Source organism: Triticum aestivum, chromosome 6B (genome assembly GCF_018294505.1).
Source record: "Triticum aestivum cultivar Chinese Spring chromosome 6B, IWGSC CS RefSeq v2.1, whole genome shotgun sequence".
NCBI lineage: Eukaryota > Viridiplantae > Streptophyta > Magnoliopsida > Poales > Poaceae > Triticum > Triticum aestivum.
This window is the reverse complement of record NC_057810.1, coordinates 293,331,903-293,358,981: the sequence shown is the minus strand read 5'-3', so window position 1 is coordinate 293,358,981 and position 27,079 is coordinate 293,331,903.

Here is a 27,079-nt window from a genome sequence, read left to right as displayed (position 1 = left end):
GGGGGGAGGGGGCACCGGATCTAAACTCTGGAGCGGTGGCCCATTCCTTGCCACGCGGCTCGGTGATGTAAAACCACTGCTGTTGCCACTCCTTGACGGAATCATTGAAAGTACCTATGGGCCATGTAACATTGGGAATCTTGCACACCATGGCGCCTCCGCATTCGGCATGCTCGCCGCTCACTACCTTGGGCTTCACATTAAAAACCTTCAGCCATAAGCCGAAGTGCGGCGGGACGCGGAGAAAGGCCTCACACACGACGATGAATGTTGAGATGTTGAGGAAGGAATTTGGGGATAGATCATGAAAATCAATCGCATAATAATACATGATGCCGCGAATGATCGGATGAAGGGGAAACCCTAGCCTGCAGACAAAATGAGGGAGGAATACCACCCTCTCTTGGGGTTCCGGAGTGGGGATGATCTGTCCCGCCATCGGAAGACGGTGGCCAATTCTCTTGGCCAAATACCCGGCCCCCCGAAGCTTTTTGATATCCTTCTCCCGGACGGTAGAGTCCATCCACTTGCCTCCTGCTCCGGATCCGGACATTTTCGGGAAGCCTTTTTGCACGGAGAAGAGGAGCACTTGGGCGCTAGGGCTTGAGCGAAAAGGAATGGATGAGTAGAGGATGGCGTGGGTGAAAAAGGGAGTTCTTATCCCCTTATAAAGGCATCGGAGATCCTGCACCTCCCCACTTTCCTGCTAAAATCGCTTATTCCTCAAACGCCACGATTGATGGCATGGTTGGGTTACCCACACCCATATTGATGAGAATCCCGTGATAAGGGGACATGATCTCTGCTTCGACAAGACGTGCTGATAAAACTGCCTCGCGATATGTGCGATGGCTGGTTGTGAAAACCGGTTCGAATGATGACCGGACCGTGGCGTGATGTCACGTTATACAAAGTTGTCAGCGGAATAGATTTGTGGAATGTTGTGCTCTATATGGAGGTATGTGGAATTTGTTTTGCAGAGCCGGACACGATTCTCGTGTTCAAAATCTTCTATGGAGTATTCGGAGAAGGAACCCGCCTTGCAATGTCGAAGACAATCTGCGCGCCGGACTCATCGTCATTGAAGCCTTGTTCAGGGGCTACTGAGGGAGTCCTGGATTAAGGGGTCCTCAGACAGCCAGACTATATACTTTGGCCAGACTGTTGGACTATGAAGATACAAGATTGAAGACTTCGTCCCGTGTCCGGATGGGACTCTCCTTTGCATGGAAGGCAAGCTTGGTAGCCCGGATATGTAGATCTCCTTCTCTGTAACCGACTCTGTGTAACCCTAGCCCTCTCCGGTGACTATATAAACCGGAGGGTTTAGTCTGTAGGACAACAACAATCACAATCATAGGCTAGCTTCTAGGGTTTAGCCTCTACGATCTCGTGGTAGATCAACTCTTGTAACACTCATATCATCAAGATCAATCAAGCAGGAAGTAGGGTATTACCTCCATCGAGAGGGCCCGAACCTGGGTAAACATTGTGTCCCCCGTCTCCTATTACCATTAGCCTTAGACGCACAGTTCGGGACCCCCTACTCGAGATCCGCCAGTTTTGACACCGACACCGGCCGCAGTCAAATTCAATTCAAGCAAAGTTGGAGAAACAGACACACACCATCCACCTTTATGCAAAACTAGTTGCATGTCTGTCGGTGGAACCGGTCTCATGTGCATGGACATGTAACGTTGCTCTGGGCCGCTTCATCCCACAATACCGCCAAATCAAAATAAGACGTTGGTGGTAAGCAGTATGACTATCACCACCCACAACTCTTTGTGTTCTAGTCGTGCATCTCATCTACGCATAGACCTGGCTCTGATACCACTGATGGGAAATGTTGCATGGGAAACAAAAAAATTCTATGCACACTCAATGATCTATCCAGGGAGATGCATAGAAACAAGGGGGAGAGTGTGTCTACGTACCCTTGTAGACCGTAAGTGGAAGAGTTTCTCAACGTGGTTGATGCAGTCGAACTTCTTCGCACTTTAACCGATCAAGTACCGAACGCACGACACCTCCGCGTTCTGCACACGTTCAGCTCGGTGACGTCCCTCGCCTTCTTGATACAGCAAGATGTCGAGGTAGTAGATGAGTTCCTTCAGCACGACGGCATGGTTACAGTGATGGTGAAGTAATCCTTGCAGGGCTTCGCCTAAGCACTACGAAGATATGACTGTGGGAGTAAATAGTGGAGGGGGGCGCCGCACACGGCTAAGAACTATCGTGGGTGTGTTAGCCCCCCCCCCCCATATATATAGGTGGGAGGGAGAGGGGAGAGGCCAGTATGCGCCCCAAGTAGGACCGAATCCTACTTGGGTTCCTCCTAGGCCGGCGCACACCCTTCCTTATTTACCGGAGGGGGAAGAAAAGAGGAGGGAGGAGGGAAGGAAGGGGGAGGCCAAATCCCCCCCTTTCCTTCTCCCTTCCCCTCTTTCTTTCTCCTCTGGTTTGGCCCATATGGGGGCTGCACCAGCCCCTTGTGCTTAGTGCATTTTCCCTCTTGGTGCATAAGGCCCATATCTTTTGTCGAGGGTGCTCGGAACCCCTTCCGGTGACCTGATATGTACCTGGTACCCTGCGGAACACTTCTGGTGTCTGAATACCATCATCCTATATATCAATCTTTACCTCTCGACCGATTTGAGACTCCTTGTCATGTCTATGATCTCATCCGGGACTCTGTACAACATTCGATCACCAAATCACACAACTCATATAATACAATATCGTCATCGAACGTTAAGCGTGCGGACCCTACGGCTTCGAGAACTATGTAGACATGACCGAGACACCTCTCCGGTCTTAGACTTTGCACACAACCAGGATCAAGAGAATTAAACCATATCTTAGCATCACCCTTTAATGAGAACGGAAATATTTTGAGTAAATAAAGGTAGCGCGATCTCTCATTATTAGTAAACAGGGCAGCTACATCATTTAACTTAGTAAGATGTGCCACAACAGTTTCAGATTCATTGCCATAGAAAGGATCAGATTCGACCAAAGTAATTATATCTGGATAAACAGAACAGATAGGTGAAGTAGCAAAAGCAAGGTCGGGTCTCATCCTATCTCTATAAGATTCTTTACTCCATTTAACTAGCAACCTCTTAAGTTCATATCTATCCCGGCAAGCAAGGATAGCTGCAGAAGATTCAGCATCAAAAAGATAACCCTCAGGAATAGCAGGCATATTTTCATCATCACTAACATCATCATATTCAGGTGCAATAATTTCTCTTTCTCTAGACCTAGCAATTTGCTCATCAAGAAATTCACCAAGGGGCACAGTAGTATCAAGCATAGAAGTAGTTTCATCATAAGTATCATGCATAGCAGAAGTGGCATCATCAATAACATGCGACATATCAGAATTCATAGCACTAGTAGGTTTAGGTGTCGCAAGCTTACTTATAACAGAAGGAGAATCTAGTGCAAGGCTAGATGGCAGTTCCTTACCTCCCCTCGTAGTTGAGGGCAAAATAGTAGTTCGATCATATTTTAAGTTCTTCATAGTGTCCAGCAGATATAAATCCCAAGTGACTCAAAGAATAGAGATATGCTCCCCGGCAACGGCGCCAGAAAAAGGTCTTGATAACCCACAAGTATAGGGGATCGCAACAGTTTTCGAGGGTAGAGTATTCAACCCAAATTTGTTGATTCGACACAAGGGGAGCCAAAGAATATTCTCAAGTATTAGCAGCTGAGTTGTCAATTCAACCACACCTGGAAACTTAGTATCTGCAGGAAAGTGTTTAGTTGCAAAGTAATATGATAGTGGTGGTAACGGTAACAAAAGTAAAGACAGCAAAAGTAATGTTTTTGGTATTTTGTAGTGATTGTAACAGTAACAACGGAAAAGTAAATAAGCGGGAACCAGTATATGGAAAACTCGTAGGCACCGGATTAGCGATGGATAATTATGTCAGATGAAGTTCGTCATGTAACAGTTATAACATAGGGTGACACAGAACTAGCTCTTGTTCATCAATGTAATGTAGGCATGTATTCCGTATATAGTCATACGTGCTTATGGAAAAGAACTTGCATGACATATTTTGTCCTACTCTCCCGTGGCAGCGGGGCCCTATTGGAAACTAAGGGATATTAAGGCCTCCTTTTCATAGAGAACCGGAACAAAGCATTAGCACATAGTGAATACATGAACTCCTCAAACTATGGTCATCACCGGGAGTGGTCCCGATTATTGTCACTTCGGGATTGCCGGATCATAACACATAGTAGGTGACTATAGACTTGCAAGATAGGATCAAGAACACACATATATTCATGAAAACATAATAGGTTCAGATCTGAAATCATGGCACTCGGGCCCTAGTGACAAGCATTAAGCATAGCAAAGTCATAGCAACATCAATCTCAGAACATAATGGATACTAGGGATCAAACCCTAACAAAACTAACTCGATTACATGATAAATCTCATCCAACCCATCACTGTCCAGCAAGCCTACACTACTAGGGACAAGCCTATACATAGAATCTTATCAGCAGTGCGCTTTAAAATAACGGGGTTGCTGCTAATTAGCAGTAGCGTACTCAGGAGTAACTCGCTGCTGAAACAAATATAGCAGTAGAGCGCCCGCTCAAAGATGCGCTACTGCTATAATTCCCACGAGGCCGCCGCGAGGCTAGTTATAGCAGCAACGCATTATAACGACGGGCACTACTGCTACGTAGCATAGTAGCAGCGCATTTCTCCAATAAGCGATATTGCTAAGTTTACTACAAAAATTTAGTCCAACCTCGCTCCGTGAAGAGAGTTTCTACCACCTTAAATATGTTACTTCTCAAACTTTGACAAGCACTTGATCTTCATTGAATTCTATGTGTAGAATTTGTGGCTGCAATATGAGTCTTCACCTGTTCCTAAACCGGTGAGGACTCATATTGACAAATCAGATTGTACACAAAAAGATCGTTGATGATCAATGTATTTTTGATATATTGAGCAAAGTCTATTTTTACATGCTGACACATAGCAGTAGTGCTTTATTGTGAAAGTAGTTGCTGCTAGATAGCTTAGCAGTAGCGTCTTTCCCTATAGCGCGCTACTGCTAAGCCATTCATCTCCCACCCCCATCTCCTCTATCCGATCCACTCACACAGTCACACACTCACTGGATCCCCTCTCAATCCCCCGCGCCGGTCCACCCCCTTCACCCCTCCTCCGTCTGCGTCGCCGTCACCTCCTCCTCCTCTGTTCTCCCTCTCCACTCGCCGCTGGTCGGCCCCTCCTCACTCCGCCTTCCTCCTTCGTCCGCCCTCCACTGGTCGCGCCGGCCGGCCCCTCCTCGCTCCGCCTTCCTCCTCCATCCTACTCTCTTCTCCCTCCTTGAATCGCCCCCCTTCTCCCTCCTGCCCGCTACATTTTGATTTAGTAGGCTAGTTCATATGCAACATTTTGATTTAGTTGATATGATTTAGTTGATTTAGTAGGCTAGTTGATTTAGTTGACTAAGAACATTTTGATTTAGTTGATTTAGTAGGCTAGTTCATTTAGTTGATTTAGAACATTTTGATTTAGTTGATTTAGTAGGCTAGTTGATTTAGTTGATTTAGAACATTTTGATTTAGTTGATTTAGTAGGCTGGTTGATTTAGTTGACTTAGAACATTTTGATTTAGTTGATTTAGTAGGCTAGTTGATTTAGTTGATTTAGAACATTTTGATTTAGTTGATTTAGTAGGCTAGTTGACTTAGTTGACTTAGAACATTTTGATTTAGTTGATTTAGTAGGCTAGTTCATTTAGTTGATTTAGAACATTTTGATTTAGTTGATTTAGTAGGCTAGTTCATTTAGTTGATTTAGTATGCACCATTTTATTGTTATTTTTTCTGTACATGGATAGGTATGTAGTTGCTTTTGTTTTTTTAATAAGTTACTTTTTGGAAAAATGTAGGTGGTACCTTGTCATCTAATATGTTACTAGATCTTAGGACTATACTTATCCATCAAATTGCTTCTCGCGGAAGAACCAAAAATATCACATGCTACTGTTTTTCTTTCCTGTGAAGTGGATCGTTAATCCTTTGCTCATATTGCTTTAGGAAAAATGGTGCCACCACCACCACTATGTCGACTATGCAAGTCAAGATGCGCCAGCAGCCTTGCAACTGGCAAGCTGTTCGGCATCTACTTCCAGCCGAGTTTTCATCATGCAGCGGTAAGAAATTAGATGAAATGTAATAACTATTTTATTTTTAGTGTTGGCATTACTGGATTATGTCATTTTGCTTATTTTACACAGATCGTCCCATGCAATGTGAGGTTGAAATTCAAGAAGCTGACAGGAGACACTCTGACATTTGAGGCTCTTGGGGGGTGTACACTATGGAGGTCGAGAAAGGACGCAATATGTTGCAAATTGGAGGAGATGGATGGGCCCGTTTCATCGCTCGCATGCGTCTTACTGGTGGTGAGTTGATCAGCTTCTCCTTCCGAGCAGAAAGACCCAAGCTGGCTGTCATTTATCTCAACCTGGTGGAAGATGATGAAGATGACGAAGATGATGAAGATGATGAAGATAATGAGGACCCACTCGATGAAGATGATGAGGACCCACTTCATGAAGCCATCGTAGCTCAAAGAACAAGGCTGAGTGAGCAGGAGGTGTCCAACCTGTGGGACATAATTCTGCCACGTGCTGACTTTGTCGGGGTGCCATTCGTGACCCGCTTGACAAATACCATGGTTGATCGACATGATATGGTATGTTATACTTACAAATGCAAATTATTCGATGAATTACTTAGTGTATAGTCCAATGATATGGTATGTTGTGTGGAATCTAGTCGATGATATGTTTTAGTGTAGAGTTTGATCACATGCTTATTAGTGTAGAATCTAAGGAAACTGTTAATAGTGTAGATAATCCATATGTACTTATTTGCGAGGCTATTTATTAATTGATATGTTTTTCTTATTCAGAAATTGGCAAAGAGCATATCTGTGAGTTATGGTATCGAGCCTGATGAAGAAGGCTCAGCTGGACTACGCCTTACTGCAAGGGGCTCCGTCACAACCTGTACTTACCGCGTGGACACGGACGGTCGCACACACTTAAACTCGGTTGGGTGGAAGAAATTCCTCGATGGAAAGAATCTTCGTGTTGGACAGGCCATCCTAATTACTATCAGGAACACCAACCGCCTAGGCTTGAGGATGATGATTGTCTTCGATATCATCTAGAACTACATATGTGTGTGTGGCTATATCATCTAGAACTACATATGTGTGTGTGGCTATATCATCTAGAACTACATATGATGATCGTCGTCGATATCATCTAGAACTACATATGATGATCACCGTTGATATGACCTTGTACTGCTTGAGGACGCATGTTGACTATGCATGAAATTGTTATCTAGTACTCCCTTCGTTCCAAATTACTCGTCGTCGTTTGAACTAAAACCACGACGAGTAATTTGGAACGAAGGGAGTACTACCTAGTAATGGTTTATGAATTTGATATCTACTAGCAGTACCTAGTATCTAGTATCTGAAAGGGAAACTGAAAGGGAAAGGGGTACGGGGGAAAATGATGAAAGATATAGTAGTAGCGAGGGATTGCGAAATCGCTACAGCCAGGTAATAGTAGCGCATTCATAAAAAGCGCTGCTGATATCGTCAATAGTAGTAGCGCGGGTAAGGGCCGCGCTACTACTATGAGTTAGCTGTAGCGCCTTATTAGTAGCGCGGCCACCCGCGCTGCTGCTAGCCTCAAAACCCGCGCTACTACTAGGGTTTTCCCTAGTAGTGCTACGATGCAATTACTCACGCACGGCGGTGAGCGTCATGAAATTGGTGATGGAGGATGGTTAATGATGATGACGGTGACGAATCCCCCTCTCCGGAGCCCCGAACGGACTCCAGATCAGCCCACCCGAGAGAGATTAGGGCTTGGCGGCGGCTCCATATCGTAAAACGCGATGATTTCCTCTCTCTCATTTTTTTCTCCCCGAAATCCAATATATGGAGTTGGAGTTGGCGTCGGAGGGCCACCAGGGGGCCCACGAGGTAGGGGGGCGTGCCCCCACCCTCGTGGACAGGGTGTGGGCCCCCTGGTCTTCATCTTTGGCAAGGATTTTTTATTGTTTTTTCTAAGGTGTTCCGTGGAGTTTCAGGTCATTCCGAGAACTTCTATTTTCTGCACATAAAACAACACCATGGCAATTCTGCTGAAAACAGCATCAGTCCGGGTTAGTTCCATTCAAATCATACAAGTTAGAGTCCAAAACAAGGGCAAAAGTGTTTGGAAAAGTAGATACGATGGAGACGTATCAGCGCCCTCCTTGGGCAAGGCTTGGGGGCTCTCTCTTGGGGAGCCACTGATTTTGCCAAGATCATGTGGGAGGCGCTCGGGCACCACTTGGAGGCGTGCTTCGCGGCATGTTTCCCTCGGGAAGGCGTAAGGCAATGAGGTCCCAATCCTCGGGAGTTCATCACCAAGGTCGCTCAGGAGTTGCAGGAATCGAGAGTCATGCGCGGCAACCGCCGCCTGCCCAGCGTAACTCCCCATCCAGGCGAGGATGGCGGGCTGCGCGTCTGCATCGACTACCCAGGGCTCAATCGAGTCGCGTCTCGGGAGTGCTTATGGCCTTCGCGCGTGGGACGTTGCAAGGGTCCACCTCATAGCTACGTTCGCATGCCCTTCGGCCTGCCGAACGCGGCTGCTGCTCACCAGTGCCTAATGAGGAGCATTCTGGAAGCTCAGGTGGCCAAGCACCATGCACTCCTGGAGGAAACGGAGATGGACCTCGCCGAGCCACCCGGACCTCCTGAGCCTCCCGAGGCTCGGAGCTCCGAGGGCTCATGAGGATTGGCTTCTTCACCACACACCGTCAGCTACTCCAACACTCGCTCTGCAATGGTATCAGGTGACTTCTCTCAAGTTTCGTTTCAGTTGGGAGCGCCCTCAGGGCTGCATCATTCCCAGGTCGCGTGGGTCTGTCCCCACAGCATGTATTCGTTTTACTTATGTCTTCAGCTTACCTTGTTGGGGGCGCCCCTCGGGCTGCATCATCCCCAAGCCGCTTGGGCCTGACCCAGTGGTGCGTGCCTTTCTCTGCATCTATCTAAGTTGGTTTGCTTTTCCATGCTTAACCTGCCTATGATTATCGTCCACCGCCTACTACGAGTCTATCCTTCCTCATGCAAACCGCTTGCACGTTAAAAGGGGGCGCCTGATCTCGTGACTCAGGAGCTCTTACTAGCTCTCCATCCCTCACCCCCTAGCCTTGCCCATGGCATCGCGACCTGGCATACCAGTGGCGGCTGAGCTTGCTCGAGGGCCAGGACCTGAGGACGTAGATCATTTACATTTTAACCATCTTGCAGGAACGTACCACTGACAAAGGCCCAGAGCCAGGCGCAACCCGCCTCGAGGTAGGGCCTCGTGAGTCCCGTGTTGGCTCACGGGTGCCCAGATACACCTCTCCTAGTCCTACCGTGTCGGCCATGTGTCAGGGTGGGGTTGTACACGCCCCGGGAGCTCCTCCCGTAGGGGAGCCCCCCTCCCCCGTACCAGTGGAAGCACCATGCTCCGTGCTGGCTGACGACACTGCCGAGGAGCGGCTATGCCCGTACACATACGGAAGCGCTATGCTCCGCGCTGGTGATAAACAACTGAGGGAAACCCACGGTTGCATCAACCTCAGGGAGCCCAGAGCTCAGTGTCTAGCCTCATCGCAATGCCTCCCCTTGGGAGCGCCGTGTGAGGGGGCTGGGCACGGGGGTTGCGCCCGGGCCACACCCGAGCACACGCCACCCAGCCAGGTCCCTCACACCTAGTCGTCGCACGCCCCTCCCCGAGCGGAGCCAAGGTATGAAGACCCGTTTGAGCATCATGGGGGACTCCTGAGCATCACGACTCAGGAGCCTAACTGGTCACGTATCCCCTCACTTCTTAGTTCTGAAAGGCTAACGACGGTCGAGGTATGCGCGGGGCCGGGCCCTGCCAACATAGAACCACAGATCCTCTCTTCCACCCCCTCCCTATTTGTTGTTTGCGCGTCAAGGGGGGCTCCTAAGCATCGCGAGGAGCCTAACTTGTCACATAGCCCCTCACTCCTTAGTCCCATCCTGGTGATCCGGTCGGGGCTAACGGTGGCTGAGGTATGTGCGGGGCCGGGCCCTGCCGACATAGAACACAAGCAAATAGGAAGGAAACCGCAAAATCTAGCAAATCCAGAAGCAAATATTACACACCATAGATTGTTCTCACAATACCATACACAAATTTAAATGCCTCCACGAGGCATGGTGCATGTTATAGGAATCAAAGCAGGAAAAAGGCCACGAGAAGGTCACCCTTGGGCCGCGCCACCGCTCGTGGTGGAGTAGCGCTTGTCAGCTCCACCCCCCGGGGCCACGGAGATGGAAGCACCTTGCTTGGGCGCGGTGTTGAAGGCGCGGAACTTCACCAGCAAGGCCTCCGCTCGACCCTTGATGGCCTCGGCGGCAGCGGCGGAGTGCTTGGCGTCCACGGGCTCCAGCAGGTCGTCAAGGTTGGCGTCGGGGTTGCGGAGGTAGACGAGGCTGAGGATCCGCGTCAGCGCTGCGGAGGAAAGGATGCGAGCCTCAACTTTGGCCATGGGGCCGATGCCAATCACGACCTCCCCAAGCGCCTCGACGAGGAAGGGAACCAGCTTAGTGGGGCCCTCCTTGGCTCCGGCCAGCGGTTTCTCTAGCCCCCCATCATAAAGCGTTTTCAGCACCGTGCGAGCCCTCTCCTCATAGCGCCTGAAGGCTGCGCGGTCCTCGGCCAAGACCTCCGCCTTGGCATCCAGCTCAACCCTCTCCATCTTCAGCGCCTGCTCCAGCATCTTCAGCCGGCCGCGGTCGGCCGAGAGTTTGGCGTCGTGGTCCTTGACGGCAGCCTCCCGAGCCTTCATCTACTCCTCCTTTGCCTGGCAGTCGTGAATCTCCTTGGCGAGCTCATCACGCAGCCCTTGCAACTTGCCCTCCAGCGTCTTGCAGCAGCCCTCGGCACTGGAAGCATCCCTTAATGCCGTGTTACGGGCGGCTACGGCCTGGGAGGTGGCCTGCTTCCCCTCCTCGGAAGCTGTCACAGCCTGGCTCAGCGCCACTCGGACGGAGGTGTCAGAGCGAACCCAGCCAGAGACCAACTTCAGGCGCCGGGCCACCAGGCGGGGGTCCGCGCCCTGGAGATCCTCCCGCAGCCGACTCAGCTTGTCGACAGCACGGTCCAAGGCAACGGAGGAGGTAGAGGAGACGGGAGCCGGCGGAGTAGGAGGAGAAGACGGCAGCGTGATCACAGCTTGGGAGGCGGGGACCTCCTGAGCCTTGGCAACTTCGGCGACAGCATCAAGACCAGGCGCCTCCAAAGTCAGCGGGGTCGTGGGGGCAGACTCCTCGCTGGAGCGTCCCTGGTGGCCTCGCGAGGATGATCGGGCAGGCGATGTGCGGGCCCCGCTGCCTCGCTTCCCCATGAGTGAAGACGCGGCCACGGCTGATTAGCCCGTTCCAAGCGGGGTCGCTGCATGTCCCTTCAGCCTCTTCGCCGCAGGTAGCAGCCTACCTAATGAAAGATGTCAGGCCTTGACAGTGAAAGACAGGAGCAAGGCGGAGTTTGAGTACTTACTGGTAGACTGCCGCGGGATCCCATGGACTCCGGCCAAGCATGAAGCCCGAATGCCTCTTGCGGGGCTCAGCCTCGGGAGGCCCAGCCGTGGGGGAAGGCGCACATGAAGGGCTAGAGCTGGCTTCGGCTGACGTGATGGCTGGGGTAGACCCTCGGGAGATCAGCCCAGACCTGTCCTTCCTCGGGACCAAGGGCGGGTCCTCCCCCCTCGCCTGGCGCCGGCCTCGTCGTCATCAGGCATGGAGCGGAGGATGCTGGACCTGCGCCAGGGGGAAGTCTCCCCCGTCCCCTCGAAGGTCGCCTCCGAGTCATGCTCCTCATCTTCTTCGTCGCCTTCCTCCTCTCCCCCGCCGGAGTCATCAGAGGACAAGTTCATCATCGCCGTCGCTGCCTGGCCCTCAGGGGCCTCCGCTGGCACCAGACTGACCCCGTCGAAGGTGGGCATGGTGTCCACCACCCGTTCCCAGTCATCACGAAGGAACAAGGGGACCGGAGCATCCTCCGGGCCTGCCACATCCTCTCCGACCAAGAAGCGGAGGGCTGCGGTCAGATCCTCATCATTCAGGGCATCCGAGCTTAGGCGGAGGACGACATCCGCATCCTCGCGCCTCCACAGCAGGCGCGACTGCGCCTGAAGAGGGGCCACCCGGTGCGACAGGAACTCCCTCAAGAGCGAGTCCCCGGTCAGCTTCGCCGCCCTCAGATTACCCGGCCTCAGGTCGGCGTTCATCTTCTCCAGCACCAGCTTCACCCGCCGGTCGTTGAGCTTCACGCGGGACCATGCCTCAACAGCATCGGGCTGCTCTGTGGGCAGCTCTAGCAGGGGGTTGTTGCACCTGGCGTCCACCATGACCCACTGCTCCGGAAGCCGTCGGCCCTCTTCCCGGCCTTTGAGATGGCGTTGGACTTGGAGTACGCGACAAAGCTTGCGCACGCCAAGATGTTGGCGCCAGTGACCCAGAGGGAGAAGAAGTGGCGCAGCAAGGCCACGGAGGGCATCACCCTGACATGCGCCTCACAGTAGTAGGCGAAGATCGACAGGAGAAGAACGGAATTGGGGTGGATATGCAGAGCATGCAACTGATATTGGTGAAGGACGGCAAGAAAGAACTCAGAGAAAGGAGGAACTAGACCAGCAATGATGGCGCTCATAAAGAGGGGGTAGAAGGTGCTCCCCTTGTCCTCCGGCCGGGCGGTACCAAGCAGGAGCACGGTCTCCCCCATATCGTTGCTCTGCACCGCCACCATCTGGCGCGTGAAGGCGAGATTCTTCTCCGACATGTTGGGAGAACCCAGAGCCGGTGAGTACGAGGACGATGCAGCCCAGGCCGCGGTCTTGCGGGGTGCCATTGCTCGCTAGAGGAGAAAGGCTGCAGCGAATCTGGAGATTTTGGAAGCAGGAGGGTGAAGAGCAAGAAAGGGGATCTAAAGCAAGGAAAACGAGAGTAATGAAAGTAAGGCTAACCCCAGGCCAGCCTTTTTGTCAGTCGAGCAGTTGCCGAGGCACCATGGGGAAGCGGAGGCGCCCACATCCAATCAACCGCCACGCGGCGCCCAAGGCCGCAGGCTATTGGGGCGAGCGGCGCTCCGCACTTGCCCCTTCGCTTCTCTGCTAAGCCAAGTCCAAGCGCACCTTGGGCCCGGGGGGTACTATCGGTGTTCTGGGAACGGGGGTCCCCAGACTTGCCTACCTGCGGCATGGCTCGAGTGGTGGCCCAGTACGGCCCATCTTCATCAGCGCAAGACTCAACACCCTTGCGAGGGGCCAAGCCTCGCGGGGCGGATGACACGAGGCTTCCTCAGGAGCGGCCTCGCCAGGCAGGCTCGCGAGGAGGCGGAGAGATCAAGGCAGGGGTACCTCGCGAGGTGCTCGTGACACAAGCCGTGACAGGCGGGCGCTGGCCTGCGCAGTGTCCTTGTTTACTCTTTGGTGCAAATGGGATAGGCATAGGCGTGGAGTACCGAGGCATCAGGCAAAGGTTGCCATTTTAGTGCAACGAGACCAAGACTAGCACAGCGACAGGATGGAGGTCACTGTGGAGCCCAAGACGGCGTCATCACCAGTGCCTTTGGCAGCCGAAGACCAACTTTAGTCAGGATAACTTGTACTAGATGGTCCCCTTCAAAATGTCCGTTGTTGGCGCCCTTCCCGCTCAATATTTGGGAAAAGGACCAGGGCCTCTATAAATAGGGCTAGCCACCACAGTAGAGGCATCGAGTTCTCATTGGACCGGGAGATCGAATCCTTCCCTACGAGAACACCGCATCAGCTCAACAACACCTCTCGTGAGGCAGTTCTTCCCTGTACTATTCATCATCTTCCCCCGAGGCAATCCACCACACCACACACTGGAGTAGGGTATTACACCACAATGGTGGCCCGAACCAGTATAAATCTTGTGTTCCTCAAGTTGTTCATCGTTTAGCTTAGATTCTCGCAAGGCGATCGGACGTGGATTGGTAGGGGAAGATCTTCGCGCGCACCCCAGAGTTTGAACCTTAAGGGTCTGCCGGAACCCAACATCCAACACACTTTATTTAGGCGTCAGTTGTCTGAATTTTTATTCTGGGCCAATCGATTCCCAATGGGAAGCAGCACCCCTCGAGGCGGCGAAGCTCCTAGGTTGCCGGTTGGCTGGTGTCTAACATAAGGGTGCGGGGCCGCAAGTTCGTTGCGGAAGCAGCACTTAGATGGCTATCTTAGAGTTGCATGGGTTGACGGTACAACCGCCGCCAGATTTGGATGACGGGGAGTCTTTGTGGATTGGCCCGGGGGCGGCGCAACCACGGCAGTGCGGTGGGGCGGGGAGGGGGGTTTTGACCGGGGCCACGGACGGGGGAGGCAGGCTGCTCTGCCGTTGGTCGCTGGCTCTTTGGGGAAGATTCCGAACAGTGTCAGTCGGGAGGCACAAGACGGCCATCAAGCCATCCGGCGTAGATCATACAGTACCAAAATAAAATAAAATCGTGTGACCCCAATTTAGTCTTCAGTCAACATACGTGTGACCACTCTCGTACCTTGCTGTTGATCTCTTAGTGTATTTCTTCAGATCAAAGAGATATGTCGTTCTTAACATTATGCGTTATCTGCATCTTCAGCCACACCGTCTTCCGACTCACCGTAGCTGCTCCAACAAGGGAAGCATACACCAAAAGGGAGCTATAGTCCCCAGTCAACAGTTCCCTGCCTCGAATGCGCGTGCCCGACATGGACAGCCACAACAACTGCAGGGCCATCGACAAGTTAGCACATGATGCTCACTCCTATGGACGGTGGCCAGATAGGTTGTACCCTCATCTTACTTGTGTGCAACATTTATGGCTTTGTTATTCATCTAAGCATGGAAAATAGATTATCTCATTTCACTGTATATTCATGCCGATCTCTTACGGGTCTTGTTCAGGAGTTAACGTTGTTCCATAGTTCAGCTAAGATACTTGTTCTTTAGGTAACGTTGTTCCATAGTTATCATCCATCAGCCAATGCTATCCCATGGGCTGGTGATTATACTATTATACCACTTCTACTATTACCTATGTTGTTCTTTAATACTTTTGTGTGACATCTAGTTAATCTTGAGTACAAACGATACATATTCTGTAGCTTTCATCTATGTTCTCCCTTTAGTTTATGAGACCTGTTGCTGCTAGTTAACCCCAGTCCTACTATTTATGTCTTCTCCTACAGGCACTCATTACATAAATCTAACTACTAGCTGTCTTCCATGCATGTCAGATATAATTGCACACACTGATATATCCACAAGAAACTCATGGAGCAATGTAAAGGCCAATAAACTTGATGTCAATGATACCCAATATGATGGAACATGTAAAGGCAGTTCTTCGGAAGACTTGCAGAAAGATGATGAATCATCTTCACCCCACAAGGTCCTTGCTCTAACTTGGCCTGTGATATGGGTACAACATGCATATAATGTCCTCGAGTGTATCTACTCTATTGCAATGCCATGTGCTTAGCATGTTGATCATGCATGTAAATATGTCATGCCTTCCTGTTTTTCAGTACTTATTCCATTCATGATAACATGTTTTCAAATTCAAGTACTATCATTCTACTCTATCGCAATGCCATCTGCTTAATTTGGACATCATGCTTCTGAATATCTTATGCATTGTTATTCATCAGTATGTACTTCATTTGTCTACCATACCATGTTTTTTACATTGAAGTGATGTTCTAGTGCTCTATTGCAATGCCATCTTAGTTTCCCAATCATACACGTGTATGTTGCCTTAGTTTTTTCTGTACGTATTCCGCTAGCATACAGTTTTACATTCAACTAGTGTTTTTTTGCTGTGTTGTCCTATCGTATCCCTAGCTCTTACACCATACTCCCTCCGTCCGGATTACATGTTGCCGAAATAGATAAAAAGGATGTATCTAAAACTGAAATACGCCTAGACCCATCCATTTTTTCCGGATGGAGGGAATACATGTCAATATGTCATGCCTTTCTATTCTTTAGTACCTATTCCATCTCTCTGCTATAGCATGTTTTATAATTAAAGCACTATTCTTCTATATAAGGCATGCAAGGGGAAGACGACTACATTAGAATCTGAAGGGTTACAAACAAGGCCTTTGCAAAAGATCCAAACACTAGGAGATAATAAACCAACTCCAGTTTTTATAGATACTGCTCCAGCACAGAGAAACCCAACTCCTACTGATAATAAGAAGATTCCAGTGGCCAAAGAACTAGTCTGCTCTAATCCAGCAAAAATATGTCAACTCCATTCTAAGAAGCGTGTGCATATCCTTGCATCATGAAATTTTATAGCATGGTGGTCATATTTTCTACATGTTTCTTACCCATCTCTCTTTTAGAAAATAAGCTTAATAGATAGAAGAATTTCTGCATTGGTATCGTATGTGAGGAAAGATTCTTGCAGGAATTCTCTGTGCTCCAATGCAGATGTAAGTACCTATTGTATATCACTATATTTTTACATCAGCATGTATTTTGTTAATCGATGTGAATCCAACCTTTATCTGATCTAAATTTAGTTGTAGCAAAATGTATGATTAAAGGCCACAATGTTGATTTTTTGTAAGGAAAACTGGTTGGTAGTTTTGCATCCTGGGCTGCATGAGTGTACTATCTCATATCAGTGGGTTTGAATACTTTGGTTCTGCAGTGGGGTTTCAGTGTTTTTTTATTGTGTTGTCCTGTCGTATCCCTAGCTCTTACATCAAACTCCCTCCGTCCGGATTACATGTCGCAGAAATGGATAAAACTGGATGTATCTAGAACTGATATGCCTAGAACCATCCATTTATTTCTGGATGGAGGTAATACATGTCAATATGTCATGCCTTTCTATTCTTCAGTACCTATTCCATCTCTGTTGTAGCATGTTTTATAATTGAAGCACCATTCTTCTATATAAGGCATGCAAGGGGAAGACGGCTATGTTAGAATCTGAAGGGTTACAAACCAGGTCTTTGCAAAAGATCCAAAGGCCGAGAGATAATAAACCAACTCCATTTTTCTTAGATAATGCTCTAGCATAGAGAAACCCAACTCCCACTGATAATAAGCAGATTCCAGTGGCCAAAGAACTAGTTTGCTCCAGTCCAGCAAAAGAATGTCAACTCCATTCTAAGAAGCGTGTGCGTATCCTCGCATCATGAAATTGTATAGCATTCTGATCATATTTTCTACATGTTTCTTACCCATCTATCTTTTAGAAAATAAGGTTAAATGATAGAAGACTTCCTCCATTGGGATCGTATTCGAGGAAAAAATCTTGTGGGAATTCTCTGTGCTCCAATGATGATGTAACTACCTGTTGTATATCACTATATTTTTACATCAACATGTATTTTGTTAATCGGCGTGAATCTAACCTTTATCTGATCTAAAATTAGTTGTAGCAAAATGTTAAAGGCGCCAATGTTGATTTTTTAAGGAAAACTGCCTGGTAGTTTTACATACTGAGCTGCATGAGTGTACTATCTCATATCATGCACATTACTGAATTGTAGTGCTTCTCTGGTTGCCCATTCATTCATTGTGTCAATGTTGCTTTCGTATTACCTTACCTGGCTGATGATAGTTGTGCCATATTGTGTTAATTTGGTGTAGGCTAGTTGCCCAAACGTTTGTTGTGTCAATGTTGCTTTCCTATTATCTGACTTGGCCAATGATAGCAATGCTAGTGTGTTAATTTGGTGCAGGCTGCTGAAGATAAGAAGACAAACTCTGAAAATAGCAAGGCAACCCCATTGTTTCTTTCCAATAAATCTAGGCCAGGTAATATGGCAATAACTCATGATTAATCTGTTTGGTTCCCCTCCTAATTTATGGTATGATGCAGTGGTTGAGACACTCTCCACTATCAATAATACAAGCCTGCCAAAATTGTCATCTAAATCTGTTCAGTATCCTCTATCTAGAATGCAACGGAATAAATGTATGTTTGTGAACCAATTAATGGCTGAAGCAATGATGGAAATGGTGGATGAATCAGAGGTGCAGAGTCGTGCGACACAACAACTGATCAATGTTTTTAGAGACAGTGTAGCAAAGCAGCAAGAACTTGCCCACATGCTTATGGGTGTCATCTGTGTTGAGGTTGCAGATTATGACATTGTAGATCGTTAGGTTCTGCTCATTTATTTGCACTGGCATCCACCTTTGATTGCAGTGGATGTAATTTCCTGTAATATATGCTAGATGTGCAACGTTATTCCCTATATGTCATACCTTTGCTTGATCGGTTTTGGTCCTGTGCATAATTGCTCGTCGTAATGGGCTCAAATTATCTAATTTGGCCTAATTACATGTATGAACTTTAGTCGGCCCATTAAGTTAATGGGCCATTACTAGGCCGAAAGTTAATGGTTGGCCCTCTTACCTCCCAGGTCGTTAACAGGCCGACATCGAAGCGGGCAACAGGTGGGCCCAATTGATTTCACGGGCCGTTAACAGGCCGTTACTAAGTTTGGGCTACATATGGCCCAACTATACTGCAGGCCTTTAGCAGGCCGAAAGAGACAGCGGGCTTGTACTGGACCATGAAGAGCATGGGCCGCTAAGAGGCCGAAAGTCAGGTCGTATTGTAAATGGCCCAACTGTGTTGTGGGCCTTTAGCAGGCCGAAAGAGAAACCGGGCTGGTATTGGACCATGAAGGGCATGGGCCGTTAAAAGGCCAAAACTAAGGTCCGACTACAAATGGCCGAACTCATTTATGGTCTGTTAACATGCCGAAAGGCACACAGGGTCAGGAATTGGCCCAACACTTAAATGGGTCTCTAAAAGAACAAAACTCAGGTCCGACTACAAATGGCCCAACTGATTTATGGGCCGTCAACAGGCTAAAAGAGACACCAGGCCGAAAATTAGCCCAACACTAAAATGAGCCGCTAAAAGGCCGAAACTCAGGTCCGACTACAAATTGCCCATCTGATTTATGGGCCATCAACAGGCTGAAAGACACACCAGGTCGGAAATTAGCCCAACATTTAAATGGGTCGCTAAAAGGCCGAAAGATGTACATCCTGAAAATTGGTCCATCCATTCAATGGGCCGTTAACAGGCCAAAATCTCATCGGGCCGATATTGAGCCCAAATATATAGCGGGTTGTTAACGGACTCGAACTGACGATGGGCTGCAATGGTGTCAAATCTTTAACGGGCCGTTGATGGGCCAAATTGGCACATCTCGTATGGGTCGTGGGCTTAAATGGACCTGACACAAGTAGGCCTTATATGGGTCGGCCTGCTAATTTTTACTGGGCCGGCCTTTTTCACCGAAATGGGCCACTGTTGGGCTGTGACACATGTCGACTTATCATAGGCGCCTCCTGTCCAATGAGTGGATGACATCTGTCCCAATGGTGAGGCAACACGTGTTTCCTGCGGCCAATGATGATTTTACACGTGGAAAATCCCCATTGGTCCGGGCTGTTAACGGGTTATCGGATCCAAAATCGGACCTGGTAGCTTAACAGCGTTCCGTTATGGTGGATGCCACATGTCCGTCACCCTTGACGAAAGCACTTCTGTGACGCGCGCTTTATCGTCATGGAAGTGGACACTTCCGTGATGATAATTTTGGTAATGTCATGGAACACTTCTACGATAGCACAGGTATGACTATATAGATTCTGTCATAAAATTGTCATGGATGTACATGCATGACAAAAAACACGACCTACTGTGACAAACACATATCATCACGGAAGTGTATTTTTTTTAGTGCTAAATGCCTTGGAGGAAGAGCGGGACGTAGCTCGGGCTTGGTATACATTTTATCAGCAACAGGCTCGATGCTACCAGAGCAGGGAAGTTTGGGCGAAGGCATGCAATGGCGGACAACTCGTCCTTCGCCTCCCACAGAAGCAAAAGAAAAAACTCTCACCTAAGTGGGACGGCCCTTTTATAATTGATGAAGTATTAGCAGGAGGAGCGTATCGTATTTGCAACCCGACCGATGACCGCCTCGAACCAAACCCCTAGAACGCAACCCAACTCCAACGTTTCTATGGCTAAGGATGCTCACGTCAGTCCACTACCCCTTTCCTCATTTTAAATCTTTTAATTTCTATTATGGAGAATTAGCATCTCCCGAGCCATGTTCGGATAAACCGTATTCTGTTTAGGCCCTCTTCATTGCACATTTTCAAATGTAACACCCAGATTTCACCTGGGGGCTCCTTTAAAGCAGCCAATTAATATTTTCATGTGCACGTTATCGTCTCTATCATGTTTGTACTCTCCCGACTACCTCTTCAGCCATTATATGCATTGATTTGACTTAAGATTTTGCCAAGTTGGGTTGCCTGGCTCCTGTGCTTACCCCCTACGTTCTCGTTTGTTCGGCTAGGGGGTAAAGGGAGCACCTCTACAATTGTTATGACCGGGTCAGCCGTGTATGTACCTCAGACGGGTGAAGCCGAAGGCTAGCATTCTTAATAAGACAATGGGTCGGCCAAGAGGAAAACTATAGCAATATCGGTGTTCATCACCGACACTTGGGGACTTGGCCCCTGCACCTATTTTTCGCATGTTCGGGTATCTGAATACAAATGTCTGCACTTGGCATGACGAACTTGAAGAAAGGAACCCATAAAGGAACTATTTTCTTCAGAAGATGTTTCTTACGTTAAACAGTAATATAACATAACTCTCCATACGCATTTTTTATATTCGCACCCAAAGGCCAGATTGCCTAGTTACCGGTGAGGGAGTCCCGGATTAAGGGGTCCTCGGACAGCCGGACTATATACCTGGGCCGGACTGTTGGACTATGAAGATACAAGACAGAAGACTTTTTCCCGTGTCCGGATGGGACTCTCCTTTGCGTGGATGGCAAGCTTGGTGATTCGGATATGTAGATTCCTTTCTCTATAACCGACTTTGTGTAACCCTAGCCCCCTCCGGTGTCTATATAAACCGGAGGGTTTAGTCCGTAGAGACAAGAACAATCATAATCATAGGCTAGGATTCTAGGGTTTAGACATTACGATCTCGTGGTAGATCAACTCTTGTAACACTCATATTCATCAAGATCAATCAAGCAGGAAGTAGAGTATTACCTCCATAGAGAGGGCCCGAACCTGGGTAAACATTGCGTCCCCCGCCTCCTGTTACCATTAGCCTTAGACGTATAGTTCGGGACCCCCTACCCGAGATCCGCCGGTTTTGACACTGACATTGGTGCTTTCACTGAGAGTTCCGTTGCATCCTCACCAGAAGGCTTGATGGCTCTGTTGGTGTCAAAACCGACGGATCTCGGGTAGGGGGTCCCGAATTGTGCGTCTAAGGCTAATGGTAACAGGAGGCGGGGGACACAATGTTTACCCAGGTTCGGGCCCTCTCGATGGAGGTAATACCCTACTTCCTACTTGATTGATCTTGATGATATGAGTATTACAAGAGTTGATCTACCATGAGATCTTAGAGGCTAAACCCTAGGAGCTAGCCTATGATTATGATTGTTGTTGTCCTACAGACTAAACCCTCCGGTTTATATAGACACCGGAGGGGGCTAGGGTTACATAGAGTCGGTTACAGAGAAGGAGATCTACATATCCGGATTGCCAAGCTTGCCTTCCATGCAAAGAAGAGTCCCACCCGGACACGGGACGAAGTCTTCAATCTTGTATCTTCATAGTCCAACAGTCCAGCCAAACTATATAGTCCGGCTGTCCGAGGACCCCCTAATCCAGGACTCCCTCAGTAGCCCTTGAACCAGGCTTCAATGACGATGAGTCTGGCACGTAGATTGTCTTCGGCATTGCAAGGCGGGTTCCTTCCCGTGAATACTCCATAGAAGATTTTGAACACAAGGATCGTGTCTGGCTCTGCAAAATAATTTCCACATACCACCGTAGAGAGCATAATATTCCACAAATCTAATCTGCTGACAACTTTTCATAGCGTGACATCACGCCATGGCCTAGTCATTACGAATCGTTTTTCCCTGCCTGCCACTACACGTGTTGCGAGGCGGTTTTATTGGCACGTCTTGTTGAAGCAGAGATCGTGTTCCCCTTATCACGGGATTCTCATCAATACGGGCGTGGGTAACCTAACCGTGCTTGTTAGTATGACTCCTCGATTTTAGGCAAGTTCCAAATGGCCACGCGGAGGTCGCTTGATATTCACCCTCTTTATAAAGGGGCCAAGGCCTGTCCTTTTCTTCCCACGCTCGATCCTTCCCTCCCCCCTCCTCGAGTTCCAACACCCGAGGCTCAGGCTAAGCGCTTCTGACCTTCATCCATATCCGGATCCAACCTTCAAGGCTGGTGGATGTCCTCCTCTGTCACAAAGGAGGACATCAAGAAGCTTAGGGAGGCCAGGTATTTGACCGCCAAAATCCCGCACAGGCTACCTGCTCAAGGGCAGGTCATCCCCACTCCCGAACCCAACGAGAGCGTCGTATTTGTTTCCCACTTCCTCCGAGGGCTAGGTTTTAGTCTTGATCACTTTGTTAGAGGGCTCATGTTCTATTACGGGCTAGATTTCCATGATCTGGCTCCGGATTCTATCCTTCACATCCCGTCGTTTATCATCGTGTTGAGGCCTTCCTCCATATCACCCCACACTTCAGCTTATGGCTCAAGACCTTCAATGTGAAGCCGAGGACGATCGACGGATGACACACGGAGTGCGGAGGCGCAATAATAAGCAAAGGCGCTGACGCCCAATGGCCAAAGGGTTCCTTCTCGGAGGTGTCCGACCTATGGCAACGGGAGTGGTTTTACATCACAGCTCCCCGAAGTACAAAGCGGGTGGCCGCCCCTACCTTCCACTCGGGCCCTCCGCCTCAACTGGCGTCATGGGTCAACAAGGGGCTGGACTGGGGTGCAGTTAATGACGTGCTGACATTGCAAAGCCGCATCCGAGATCTCCTCAAGAGGGATGTCAGTCTTGTCAAGGTAATGCAAGTAATGCTAGTTCGTCGGGTCCTGCCATGCCAACGTCGATCTCTTCGTATGTGGGAGTTTAACCCGGAAGGACCGTGAACTATTCAACAAGTCTTCGGCATGACGCTCGAAGAGATGTATGGATTGTTCTTCGGACCATGAATAAAGTGTCCGTACACCACCGAGGATGTGGGTCTCAACTGCAACCGTACAGATACTCAAGTAAGTAATTCCGCGACCAAACATGTTGTCTTTATATTTGTCACAACATCATTCTGAAAAATTGCTCTCGGCCAGGACTGGATAAGAAAGGTGGAGAGGATCAGGTGTTTGGCCCCCCTTCCCGAAGGCTCGTCGGATCCTGTATTAACCAGGATGCTTGAGCGTGCAACATATCAAGTGCCATCAGGAGAAGATGAGGGGAGGAATAGAGAAGCCAAAAGCGGGCTTCATACCTTACACATCCAAACTGAGGGAGTAAGTGCCTCCGCGAAGGAGGATAATCGGGGAGGTGAATCTAGAATCCCATCTCCTTACGGGAAGAAAAGGGTCGCCTCTGAAGACTTGGAAACAGAGGTTTCCAAACGAGGGAAGAAACCCTCGCCAGGGGGCCCTACCCCAGAGGGCGTCCTTACCGCACAGCGCCCGCAAGGGGGCCAGCCCTCAACCGAGCTGTAAGTGAACAAAAGTACTTCGGTAAATATATCATGGTTTATCTCTGAGAATAATAACCGGGACATATATCTTGCAGTCCGGCTCACAGCCCTTGTCAACAAAGTTCATCTTTGGGGGATCTTCTTCCGGAGATGATGGAGAGCGAAACGCCTCCCCCTGCTTCCCCGCCTAATAGGGCGGACAACCCTGAGGTGTCATCACGGAGGATTTCTCTTGATCCGCAAAGGCTAGAAGGTAACTCTTTGGCTGCCCGAAGTCCAGAGTATTCGGCTCCCAAGGAGAGCAATAGACAGAGTCCGGGATTGTCCGGTGCACAACCGGACACACTGACGGGTCTTCTGGAGCAGGCGGCTATCTCAGAGGCGCATCATACCTTAATTGGTATGGTGATTGAGAGGATTTCATCCACCAAAAGCGGGTTGAATGAAGCTTTTACGAGCCTGCTAAGAGGTTTTGAGGTACGCAAAGTAATATATATGTTTTTTGACGGTACCGCACATGCTAGGTGTGCTCTTTATAGATAGTAACCCCTGAGACTCTGGTTGCCGTCCATAGGCGGCAAACAGAGAATCATAGTCCCAGGTAATGATCACACTGCTTTCATGTGCAGGCGGTTGAGGGTCCGGCGGCTGGCCGGACTGCTGATTTTGCCGAACTGACGCGGCAACTTGAGGTGGCGGATGCCGACATCGTGCTTGTGAACAAGCGGCTTGACGAGGCACAGGGTATGTATTTTCGGGTGGTCAGCAAGTATTAAGAGGGGCATGATGCTAGTATCTATAATATGTTGTGACTGCATATGGAGCTGCCACCATGGAGACCCTTCGGGCGGAACTTGCCCGAGCCAAGGAACAAGCCAGGAGAAGTGATGTGGACGCCCTAAAGGTGGCCGAAGAGTTAAAAGTCGAACGGGCTACTCATCACCAGAGCGAAGATAACATAGCCAAGATGGCTGTTGAGCTTAAAGATGCTGCTGACCGATATGAGCTCCTTGAAAAGGAAAACCAAGTGAAAGCAGCTGACCTACAGAAGGCCTTGGAAGCAGCCAAGGAAACTCGCTCTGAGATCAGAGCGGCAAGGGAGGAGCTTCGTCAAGCTGGAGATATCACGGCTGGGAAGCCCTTTCTGTTGCGGAAAAAGTTTGGAGATTCGAAGTATGCCCCTCTAGATCAATTATGGAGTGTTGAGGACGCGTACTTGGACTTGGCAAAGAGTGCTACTGATGCGACTGAATATTTCAAAGATCAGAAAGATCATGAGGTGGAAAGGTTGTTATGGTCGCAGTTCAATGCTCCAAAGCGTCCGCTGCTGTCAAATGAACAAATGGCCCAGTGGGCCGAACTTAATAGGTTGTCCGGGCTTGCCATGAGGTCTGTCATGGATCATCTTTGGCCGAAGGGACCAAGGCCGGACAATTATTTTGGCTTAGTGCAACGATTCCTTGGTGTTGTGTCGCATATCGACGCTGTAAAGAGGTCGGCATGCATAGAGGGTGCGCGGATGGCTCTTGCCCATGTTAAAACATATTGGGCAGGGATGGAGGCCACCGCTATTGCAACCTGGGGTCCTGCCGGAGGCCTGGACCCGGCCGAGCACTATTTTGAAAAAGTCCTAGAAGGTGCCCATTTAATAGAGGCTCAGTGCTCAAAGAGTACCATGTTCGAGTGACATGTATCTTGATTGTAAAAACAATGCTATTTTGATTATAAAGGATGTGTTTATACTTTTGCCCAAAAGTATTATAGTGCCTCCTGTGCGGCCGTGTATGTATGTATGTGTGTATATAACCTGAAAGTTTGCAGTCGTCGGCTTCAGCCCCCATGCATATAATGCGGGGGTGTTTGGTAAAGCGCGTAATCACACTTGATTCAACGTCTTGGTCCATTAAGGAGGTGATAGCACGGCGAACAAGGCAATTGTACTATATAGCTTTAACACTTTCACTTAGCCATAGGAGTTTGACGATGGGGCTACTATATAGCCCCTATTACTTCCGCGTTTATCTGAATTCGGTGCGCGTTCGTATATGATCGAGAAACCGGTCCTTCATTAATGCAGAGGAATCGTGAAGATTCCGCTGAGTCACCGAGTGGTTGATCAGTCTCTCGTTGTATCATGACAGTCACTTTTCGGCTTTCTGTACTCAGGTGCTCATCTAGATGAACTAGGGCACAATCACAGTAGTTCTCCCGTTGCCGCCTTAGCCGATAGAGCGGAACGTAAGGTAGCAAAACACGAGAGCCAGGAAAACCCAACTATTGACCAAAGACATGATTCGGAGCTGATGCATATAAGGCCAAACTCGCGACATCGAACACTCCCTAAGGTATTCGGACTTTTACAACATATACTGGGATGAGTAACGCCCTTGATAATGAGCCCTGAATTTCCAGATACATGCATTAGTCTGGCATGACGAAATGCCAATAACACCAGCATCCCTCTCGATTGCGTTGAGTGCCCGGAGGGTGTGAAGCAACAAGAGACATTAAAAAAGGTTTACACATGGTCTTAATCTAAAAAGAAACCTTTGAGTGGGGCCTGCTGCACGTCTGCGCCTTTGTCTCTGTTGTGTCATATCCTGGAAGGGTGTAGCACGATGATTATCTATAAAAAAGGAAAAACCCAGGTGAGAGACTTCGTGCAAAAAGTTGGTTATTCTTAATAAACCATGAAAATGCAATCTATTATTGTATTAATAAGGTCAAGCCGAACTATGGGCCTTTTTACATCTGGGCAGCCCCTAGCACCACCTATGGGGGTATATCCATCGACCCAAGCTCAGGTTTATCTGGGCTGCTACAACTAGTGGTGCGCCGGACTCGTCTGACCGTGTCCATGGTCTTGACGACCGATCATTTACTCTATTTGAGGAGGCCGTTCAGTGTTCGGCTGCTAGAGCCGCCACATATTCTTCTGCACTGTCACGACCCCGATCCTGATAGCTTTGGTATCAGAGCCTGACTGCCTGTAGGATTACCAAGCCAAACTGGTCAAAGTTGAGTCTAGAAATTCTTTAGTTATATAAGGGAATTGATTGTGGGATGGAACCTAAGGCTCTTTTTGCTCCTTTACCTTATGCCTTCTGATCTGAGTCAACCTCTTCTTTTCTACGGGGATTAAGAACTAGGCTTCTCGTCTTTCTATCAGGATCACATGTTACTAATCCGTAGAATCTTAGGATTGTTGGTTTCAGGCCTCAGTTCAGTTTCTACTACTTTTAGTATATTGTGAGCTGAACCAGAACCTTGATATGATGTTGTTAAGTGACTATGCCAAACCTTGTGGATGTCTCAAATCTTTTTCTGAGCATTTACAGCCGTTATGTTGTCCGAGTCATCCCAGGTTTCTAAATAA